Source organism: Pseudorca crassidens, chromosome 13 (genome assembly GCF_039906515.1).
Source record: "Pseudorca crassidens isolate mPseCra1 chromosome 13, mPseCra1.hap1, whole genome shotgun sequence".
Taxonomy (NCBI): Eukaryota; Metazoa; Chordata; class Mammalia; order Artiodactyla; family Delphinidae; genus Pseudorca; species Pseudorca crassidens.
In genome coordinates, this window is record NC_090308.1 from 29,980,831 (window position 1) to 29,990,756 (window position 9,926).

Genomic DNA, 9,926 nt, shown 5'->3' on the forward strand with positions numbered 1-9,926 from the left:
AACGGGAGAGGCCACAACAGTGAGAGGCCCACGTACCACAAAAAAAAAAAAAAAAAAAAAAAGAACAAAAGTTATTTATCCAGAAGGCAGTGACTTCATTCTTCACAGTGATTGGTTATAGTATTAGAATTTTCCTAAATGATGGGGAATTGGTTGGTGGTTACCTCATACGAATTTTGGAAATAGTTCAAGTTTTGCTTGCTTATGATTTCCTAGAGGCATAAGGAAGAAAGACCCAGGTCAAGTTAGTGCTGCAAATTAAGCTAAATTAAGCTTTGTTCCTATGACTAAACTGGTTTCGTCTGCTCGGGGAATTTTCAAGGCTGGTCTCCATTTATTTTTGGCTTTAACCCTCTGAGCTATTTTCTCTGGTGAGTATTATCTCTTTGGTTTTAGTAGACTCTGTTTCCTGGGGGGTAGCTCCTCTTATGTCAGACCCATTGTCTTTATCTAACCTGTTTTAATCTGCTTGGCACATGTGTCATTCAGGCGTCAACCAGAGCTGTAGGTGGACAGAATTTAGGGATCCTCCAATCTGGCTCTTTTCTTTCTGAGAGTCCCACACTCTTCCCAGTCACCACAGTGACCCTGGATCTCCAGGCCAGAAAGACCGTGTTTTCCCACAAGTTCCCTGCCAACCCATGTCCTTCAAGCATGTCCAAATTATGGTTCTCCTGCCTTTCTGTAGGTTTGGGGATCTACCCTAAATCTTTCTAGTGAGTTAAATTTCTTCATAAAACAATCTACAAATGGATTCAATGTTGTGAATGAGGAACAATGAGGATTCCAGGATGATTACTTGCTTTCAGGCTGAGATACCAGGTGGAGGAGAAAGTGTGGGTAGGGCATGGAGAAGGGAGAGGATTTCCAGTTGGGACATGATGAAGCTGAGATGTTTAAGGACAGTTAAGTTGGGAACTGTCCAGTGGACTAATGGATACATCTGTGTAGAACTCAAAAGACTAGAGGGAGTTATTTGGGGCCATCATCATATATCATAATCAATCCCCCAGGGAACTAACAATGTTGAGGGAATGATTCTTCATTACAAATCCACTGTGTGTCAGGCATCTAGTAAGCGCCACTATAACATGATAAAATTGCTTTTCTCAGATCACATGTGAGTTATTAATGACTTTACAATTCCAGACTATGAATAAAATTGTCCAAGATGCTAGATTTGTTTTATAATGCATGGAACAAGTTAGGTATAATAATGGTTCTGAAATTTCCATTATTCTTTCTTGATCAAAATCTTAGGATACAATATGCTCCATCACATAGTTCAAATGATATAATACATTTTTTACAACTCTTTAAAAAATTTCTGCTTCTTATCAGTGTTAGAACATATCTTCATTTGGGATAGTCTCTTTGGTTTTAAGAAAAACTGTTTCTAAACACTATTTTCTTGGTTTTGAGGGAATTTTATCCATAATTGAGTAATCATTTACTTAACAAAATATAAATTATGATGCTTGAAAATTAAATCCCTAAAATAGTAAGTAAAAGTATGAAGAGGATTGGGGCATCTTAACTCATTATTTCTAGGCAGATCTTTCTTACTGATCTATTTCAAAGGCATTGTTTTAATGACCCTCTCATTTTTCCCCTGTACTTTGCTGCCCCTTAGCGGTCACTCTGAGCAATGTTGGGCTGACCAAACAAAAGATAAGTAAAAGCCCAGAAGGGAAGTGTCTGTTCAAAAATGAGTCACCACCCTACCACCTCCCCAAAATGAGGCCCAGGCCGAGCCCCTTGAAAGCACGCCAGTTAGGGACCAACCACTTTCTCCCTTCCAAGCTACCCCTCTATACAAACAAGTCAAAGAAAGGTTTTGGAACTTGTCTTCATTAGAATCACAGGAGGTGCTTAAGATTTCCAGGCCCTACACCCAGAAGTTCCGATCTCTAGGACCGAGGTGAAATGTGCTTTTTTAAATCAAGCACCCCAAATGATTCTGCCATTCCGCAGAACACTTTCTGAGAAACACTGCCGCAGGGGAAGTAGCACTGTTAGAAAGGAAAGTGCTCTAAACTCAGTCAGAAAAATCAAGCCCATACATTCCAGTCCTACTTGCTAAGATCCTTCTAGAGCCAGGCATCCATGGCAGGTGCTAAGAGTGCAGATAAAAGCCACAACCCCTAGCCTATTCATAGTCTAGTTTGGGAGAGGCCAAGTAAACAGTTACAGCACTCTGAGGTAAGAACTCTGGAAAGAGAGAGGAGTATTCAGGGGGACAAGGAGTGGGTGAGGGAAGGACCCTGGGAGAGCCAGGTTGATGGTATTTATTGTAGAAAGTTCTTCAGTCAAAGAGACTCTGAAGTGACTTAGTAAGGACAGATTGCATTCAAGTTTCTAACTTCTCTGACCCTGAACACATCTTCAAACTCTCTGGGTTTCAATTTGTTATTTGTACGAGAAAAAGACAGGGTATATATAATGTGGATTTATACATGTGGTTACATACATGTTTGACTCTTTCTGGGGCTGTTTTTCACTTTTACTTGACAGTGTGCTTACACTTTACACTCGTGACAGTGTTTGTAATAGGTAGAATGACTGACCACAAGATGTCATTCACTGACTCCAAATAGCTCCCACCCAGTGTTTTACAGTGCTATTTATATATGTGATCCAGATGTCTTAGGAAGAACTGTTGGCTACTCTTTCACCCAAAACAGGTAAGGTTCTAACCGCTCATTGTATTTCATTAATAATTCACAATAAACTATCAGACAGAGATCTATAACGCATTTTTGTTTAATCTTATCATTGATCATGGCATTTTAGTGAAACCCAAGAAAGGTCCAAAGGGAAAAATAGGATGGGATAACGTGAGATGAGGGGAGATGGGATCAACAGACAGATAGAGTGAAAGGCAAAGGATAGAAAGACAAAGGAAAAGATGGAGGGAGACTGAGAAAGACAAGTGATTCCCTAATCCCACCACCACATTTCAGTAACTCTTCCTCTTTTACAGCCCAGCGTCACAAAACCCTCCTCCCCCCAAGATGCTTCCTGAATATCTTGGCCATGACTCCGACAACAGTGAGAGCTAACACTTGCTGAGCACTTACCCTGTGCTAGGTACTCTCACAAATGTTTTACATTGTTAATTCATTTAATCATAGCAACTGTATGAGGTCATATTATAATTTCTACTTGACATGTGAAAACTGAGCCACACAGACTTTGAGAAATTCACCCAAATTCACAGAAAAATAAGTGGCAGAAGTAGGATTCAGACAAACCTGTGTCATTATTTTCTACTCTTTCTGTAAGCTATCTGAAGACAGATTTTTAGTCCCTCCTTTTCTCTACCTCCTTAATTCACTGGCTTGAGAAAAGTGAGGCACCAGAATTATATTGATGACTTCAAGAAGGAAAAAAGAACGTGGAGGGGGAGTGGTTTAGCAAGTTTTGAGGAGAATACTAATTGAAGGTCATGACTAGGAATATTTGAAGCCAAGGCTCAGCTGATTATTTCCTAAACTGTACATTAGCCGATTAACTGTTGTAAGAATTTCTTCAATATTTTTAACATTTACACTTTTTCTTTAACCATCTTCAATAATCTTTCATTCTAATTAACACCAGATTTTTTTTTTTTTTTTTTTTTTTGGTACGCGGGCCTCTCACTGTTGTGGCCTCTCCCGTTGTTGAGCACAGGCTCCGGATGCGCAGGCTCAGCGGCCATGGCTCACGGGCCCAGCCGCTCTGCAGCATGCGGGATCCTCCCGGACCTGGACACGAACCCGCGTCCCCTGCATCGGCAGGCGTACTCTCAACCACTGTGCCACCAGGGAAGGCCTAACACCAGATTTTTAAACTTGAGATATAATTGACATATACTATTTTATTAGCTTTAAGTGTACAACATAATGATTTGATGTATGCATATATTGCGAAGTAATTACCAGAGTAAGTTTAGTTAACATCCATCACCACACAAAGTTACAATCTTTTTCCCTGTGATGAGAACTTTTAAGATCTACTCTCTTAGGAACTTTCAAATACGCATTACAGTATTGTTAACTATAGTCACCATACTGTACATTACATTTCTAGCACTTTATTTTACAACTGGAAGTTTGTACCTTTTGACACCTTCACCCATTTTGCCCAACTGCCATGCCACCCCTGGCCCCGCCTCTGGCAACCACCAATCTGTTCTCTGTATTATGAGCTTGGTGGTTGTTGTTGTTTTTGAATTCCACATATAAGTGAGATCACTGTGTATTTGTCTTTCTCTGTCTGATTTATGTTACCTAGCATAATGCTCTCAAGGTCCATGGATGTTGTCACAAATGGCAGGGTTTCCTTCTTTTTCATGGCTGAATAATATCCCATCCTCTACATATGCCACAGTTTCCTTATCTATTCATCTGTGGGTAGAAACTTAGGTCACTGTAAAGAATGCTGCAATGAACATGGGGGCGCAGATATCTTTTTGAGAAACCTCTCTATGGTTTTCCACAGTGGATGCACCCATTTACATTCCCTCCAACTGTGCACACGAGTTCCCTTTTCTCCACCTCCTTCCCAAAACTTGTTATTTTTTTGTCTTTTTGATAATAGCCATTCTGACAGGTATGAGGTGATATCTCATTGTGATTTTAACTTTCATTTCCCTGATGAGTAGTGAACACCTTTTCATGCACCTGCATCATTACCTTTATGTCTTCATCAAAAAAATGTGTATTCAGGTTTTCTGCCCATATTTTAATTGGATTATTTTCTTGCTATTGAGCTGTATGTGTTCTTTATATGTTTTGGTTATTAACCCCTTATCAGATACGTGATTTGCAAGTATTTTCTCCCATTCCATAAGTTGCCTTTTGTTGTATTGATTGACGGTTTCCTTTGCTGTACAGAAGCTTTTTTTGTTTGATGTGGTCCTGCTTGTTTGTTTTTGCTTTTGGTGCCTTTGTTTTGTGTGTCAAGACCAAAATGTCATTGCCAAGGCTAATGTCAAGGAACTTGCCTCCTTATGTTTTCTTCTAGATGTTGTATGGTTTCAAGTCTTACACTAAATCTTTTGCATGTGGCTGTGCAGTTTTCCCAGCACTATTTATTAAAGAGACTATCCTTTCCTCATTGTATATTCTTGATTCCTTTGTTGTAAATTAATTGACCATATATGGATGAGTTTATTTCTGGGCTCTATTCTGTTATGTGTCTGTTTTTATGGCAATACCATTCTGTTTTGATTAATGTAACTTTGTAATATAGTTTGACATTTAAACTTAAAAAGACTGCATTCTAGAGAAATGGACTTTTATAAAAGAAAAAACTGAACAGCTCAGAAGTATATGAAATAAAAAGTTAAAATCTGCATGTATATTCTTCCAGATATTATTGTTTCTTTCTCTCCTTTTCTCTCTATATCTGTATTTCAAAAGTGGTATCATAACACATATTTCGTTTTGTAGATGGATTTTTATATTTAATAAATGGCAGACACCTTTTGATGTCACTAATATAAACCTAGTAATACTAGCTATACTATTATATTTATATTACAATATGAGCACTACATGCTATCATGTATTAATTCATTTCATCCTCCCAACAATCCTTTGAGGTGGATACATCTTTATTTTCCGGGTGAGAAAACAGAGGCATAGAGAGTGTAAATGAGTTGCCCAAGATTACACATCTATAAGTGCAAGATCTGGGGTTTGAACCCAGGCAGCCTCACTCCAAAGAGCATACTCTTAATCACCACACTACGTTCTGCCTCTCCATTATCTTTATTAAAGCCACACTGTTGTGTGTGTGCAAATATCCTTAGTGAACCCCACTGACAGATATTTATGTTGTTCCCAAGTGCTTGATATTTAATTTTTTAATTAATTTAGGCTGCGCCAGGTCTTAGTTGCAGCATGCAGACTTCTTAGTTGCAGCATACATGCAGGATCTAGTTCCCTGACCAGGGATTGAACCTGGACCCCCTGCATTGGGAGCACGGAGTCTTACCCACTGGACCACCAGGGAAGTCCCCCAAGCGCTTGATATTTAAAATCATATTGTGATATAAGTCATTTCAGCACACTTGTTCAAGCATTTCCTCAGTGTATATTTCTAAGGGTGAAGTTGATGGGCTGAAGGGTTAGTGCACCGCATTTAAAAGTTTGCGGAAAGGCTGTGTCAATTTATAGAGCTGCCACACTGTAAGAGAGTATCCATTTTCCCACATACCTACCTGGTCAGCACTGTGTAGTATCATTGTTTCTCGTATTCCCAGTCTCTTATGTCTGACAATGTTGAATTTTACCCGAGCCGTTTTTTACACAGATAAGACTCATAGATGCCCCCCCTTGTTTACCTATGACAAGGCCATTCTTAGCCTCATAAATGATTAACTGAACTTCTAGTGTCTACGAATCAATCAGAACAAAATGCTTGTTTGGTTCAAATGCTGGTTAAGATTCTGTCTTTCCCCCAGGTGCCTGAACTTTGGTCCATCCTCAGCTTCAGCCAGCAAACGGCCAGCCGCTCCCTAACAGCTTCTCCTGAGAAGAGACTGGCCACAGGATACAACACTCTGATCTTGTGGCTCCCTTTCATTCCAAGTCCGCACACCCAATTCTTCCTAGCCTAGTTCCACCATCCCCCCACCCTCTATAAAAGGAAAAGCCTACTGCCTAACTCCCGACACCTTTGCAGACCTTATGATCCAAGAGCTCTCCGCAGTGCAACTGTCCCTTTCCCTCCATTGCAATAACTTCCAAAGAAAGTCTCTTACTAAGTCCAGATTTGGTTTTTATTTGACAGGTCAAAACAGCAACAACAAAACAGCTTGTTTGATTTTGCTTTTCCTCCTGTACTTCTGTTCTCTTTTCGAGTATGATTATTGGCGATTTTGTTTTCTTTTCATGCAGTTTAAGAACCTCCCCAGACCTGCTCAGTCCCAGGTGATTTCCGCCATCTGCCCCGGACACCCTGCCGCTGGGACAGTCCAGCACCGCCGCGCCTCTCTGCCTGCCTACCCTGAGTCTGGGCTTCTGCAGAGCCTCCACGATGCAACCCAAATGATCCATGGCAATGTTAGCACACAATTCCAGACCAATCCAATCCACAAAAGCTGAGGCCCCTACCCCCACCCTTCCCCTCAAACAATGTGCACTTCTAGGTTTCGGATCTGACTTTCTAGAAAACCTAGGTAACACAACCTGAAAATGTAGGGGAACTTGATGCCCCACGGGGTGATCTTTGATCCCCAAGAATCTAGAGACGGATGGGAAGAAAAAGTAAATACCTCTCCCTTCTCCCCTTTCCAGCACACTCCTCCAAACTTTGTTCCAAGACACAGTGGTTCTACAAGACCTATCTGGAAGATACCCCAAGTCCCCTGTCCTAAGTGACTAAGCCATGTTTTCTTGGTGAGGTGCCACTTTGTATCTGTTCTCCCTCCTTTCCTGCCTCGCTTCCCCTTTCATCTTGTTCTTGCTGCCCTAGGATTACGGTAAAGCTTTAGTACGGGGTGGGGAAGGTGGGGAGTAAGGGCAGTAGGAGAAATGTTCAAGGGTACAAACTTGCAACTAGTAGATAAATAAGTCTTAGAGATCAAATGCACAGTATATTGATTTTAGAAAACAATCCTGTATTATAAGCATCAAACTTGCTGCTAAATGATTAAAGACAATTTAGGCCATACAAACAAACTTTATTTAACACTTCACAAGGTTCTCCTTTCAGAAAACTGCAAAATGGGACAGAAGACAAAAAACGTTTACAGGTTCAAGAGTAAAGAATAAGGAAGAGAAAAATACAAAATATCTGATTGGCTGGGGCCACATAGTTAATCTTGTTTCGAGTGAGAAGACCCAGAGTCGGTGGCTTGGCGTTTGGGGACTGGCTGACTGGATAGACTGCTTTTCTGGTCAAGAGGAGCATTTACAGGGACGCGAAAGTTATCTAAGTTTTGGTTCGATGACGTGGCCCCCTGAGCTGTAGTGTCTCCATCTGGAGCCTAGAAATTCATCTCAGTATTGCTAAGAGACTAGATCTTAATTATTCCCACCGTAAAAAAGAAAGGGTGATCACATGACGTGATGCAGGTCTTAGCTAATGCTACGAAGGCAATCATAGTGCCATAATAAACATATCAAATCAACATTTGTATACCTTAAACTTACGCAACATTATATGTCAAACATATTTCAATAAAAAAAAAGCTTTAGTATGTGAAATTTTGCCTTAAGTTGTATTTTTTAGGAAACTTGGACTAAGACCCTTCTGTGAATTGTCTATGCTGAGCTTTTGCTTATTTTTCTAGTGTGATGTCTTAGGTTAGTTTTTCTAGATGCAGAAACTAAAGTGGGGAGCAAGAGAAGGTGAGAATAAAGTTCAGAAGAGAAGGGGAATAGGGAAAGGAGGTTGAGGCAAGGGAAAAGCTAAGAATGTGGTCTCAGCTAGAGACCAGCTTCAGTCCATCCCACAGGGAAGTTCTAGAGCACAAGTTGCACCAGAGAATCATCTGTTCTTCCACAAGTCCAGGAGCTGAGGTCAGTCAGTCATTGACTGAGTCTATGGGGTCAGGGGATCTTGACTCCTGAGTAGGGCTGCTCACCTTGGGCCAAGGGTAACTCTCCAAAGAAGGCGGTTGTGATTTGTTCTTCGCAGGTACAGCAACTGTGGTTTGGTTCCCGCGGCAGTTAAAGGGAATTTGATTGGAGAATCAATAGCATCCTCCACATGAGATCTGTCTTTCTTATAAGTGATAAGGATGTAAACCATTTGTGTTAGAGCTCGCACATATTTTCTGTTCATTTGTCACTCTCTTTCATTTTGTTTATGATTTTAATAAAGAAATTATAAATTTTTGTGTGAAGATGAACAGAATATGGCACCCCAAAATATATTACTTTAACATAAAGATAGTTTTAAGCTGAAAGCATCTGAGATTCAACAGATGCAAAAACAAAGAAAAAGAAAAAAAAAAAGTCTTCTCAAAGCTTCTCTTACCTGACAAAAAGTAGCAACTTCTGGGAAATTAGGCTGCTATAAAATTCCTTTTCAGTGCAGATCTACTCCCAGAAGGGAGAACTCAAATAAAACCTACCTCCAATCCCTTCTCCAAGGGAGTTTAGTTTTAAGACCATTCATGTCTGTATAGACAAACATTAACCCAAACTTAAACTTTTGTCCTGTTAATATGTCTTTTGTTAGTTTAATTCACAAGCCCCAGGTACTAAACTTAAGAGAGTAGAGAAAAAAATTTTTTCTCCACTGCTACATGTATCAAAAATACAAATCATCCTATTCTGCTTTCCTTGCCTTTTCCACTCCAAGATGAAAATAGTCATCAAGGTATATGGGATATGACATAGACCATAAACTTGGATTTACACAAAGAAATGAAGAGATTCAGAAATGAAATGTATGAAGGTAAAATAATTTTTTTTCTCATTTTAAATTACTCTAAGATATGGATAACTATATCAAAAATAGTAAAATATATTTTGTAGCATGTAAAAGTGAAAGGTATGACAATAACACAAGGAGAGGGAGGACTTAGGAATATACTGTTATAATGTCCTTAGAAATATATTACTTGAAGGTAGGCTCAGATTAATTCTAAAAAGAGGTATAAAATATTTCTAAAAGAAGTATCAATATGTATAATAAGTCAATAGAGGAGATAAAATAGAATCATTTAAAAATTCTTGATTAAACTCAGGGTAGGAAGAAAAAGGAGAAGAAAGAAAGAATAAATGGAATAAATAAACACCAATTATCAGGATGGTAGATTTTAATTCAAGCATATCAAACATATCATAGATTTAATTCAAGCGTACTTTAAATGTGAATGATCTGTACATATCGGTTAAGATCAAGTGGAATTTGAAATAAAAAATACATTTATATAGTACCAAAACAAATGAATAAATTACATATGACTTACAAAATATGTGTGG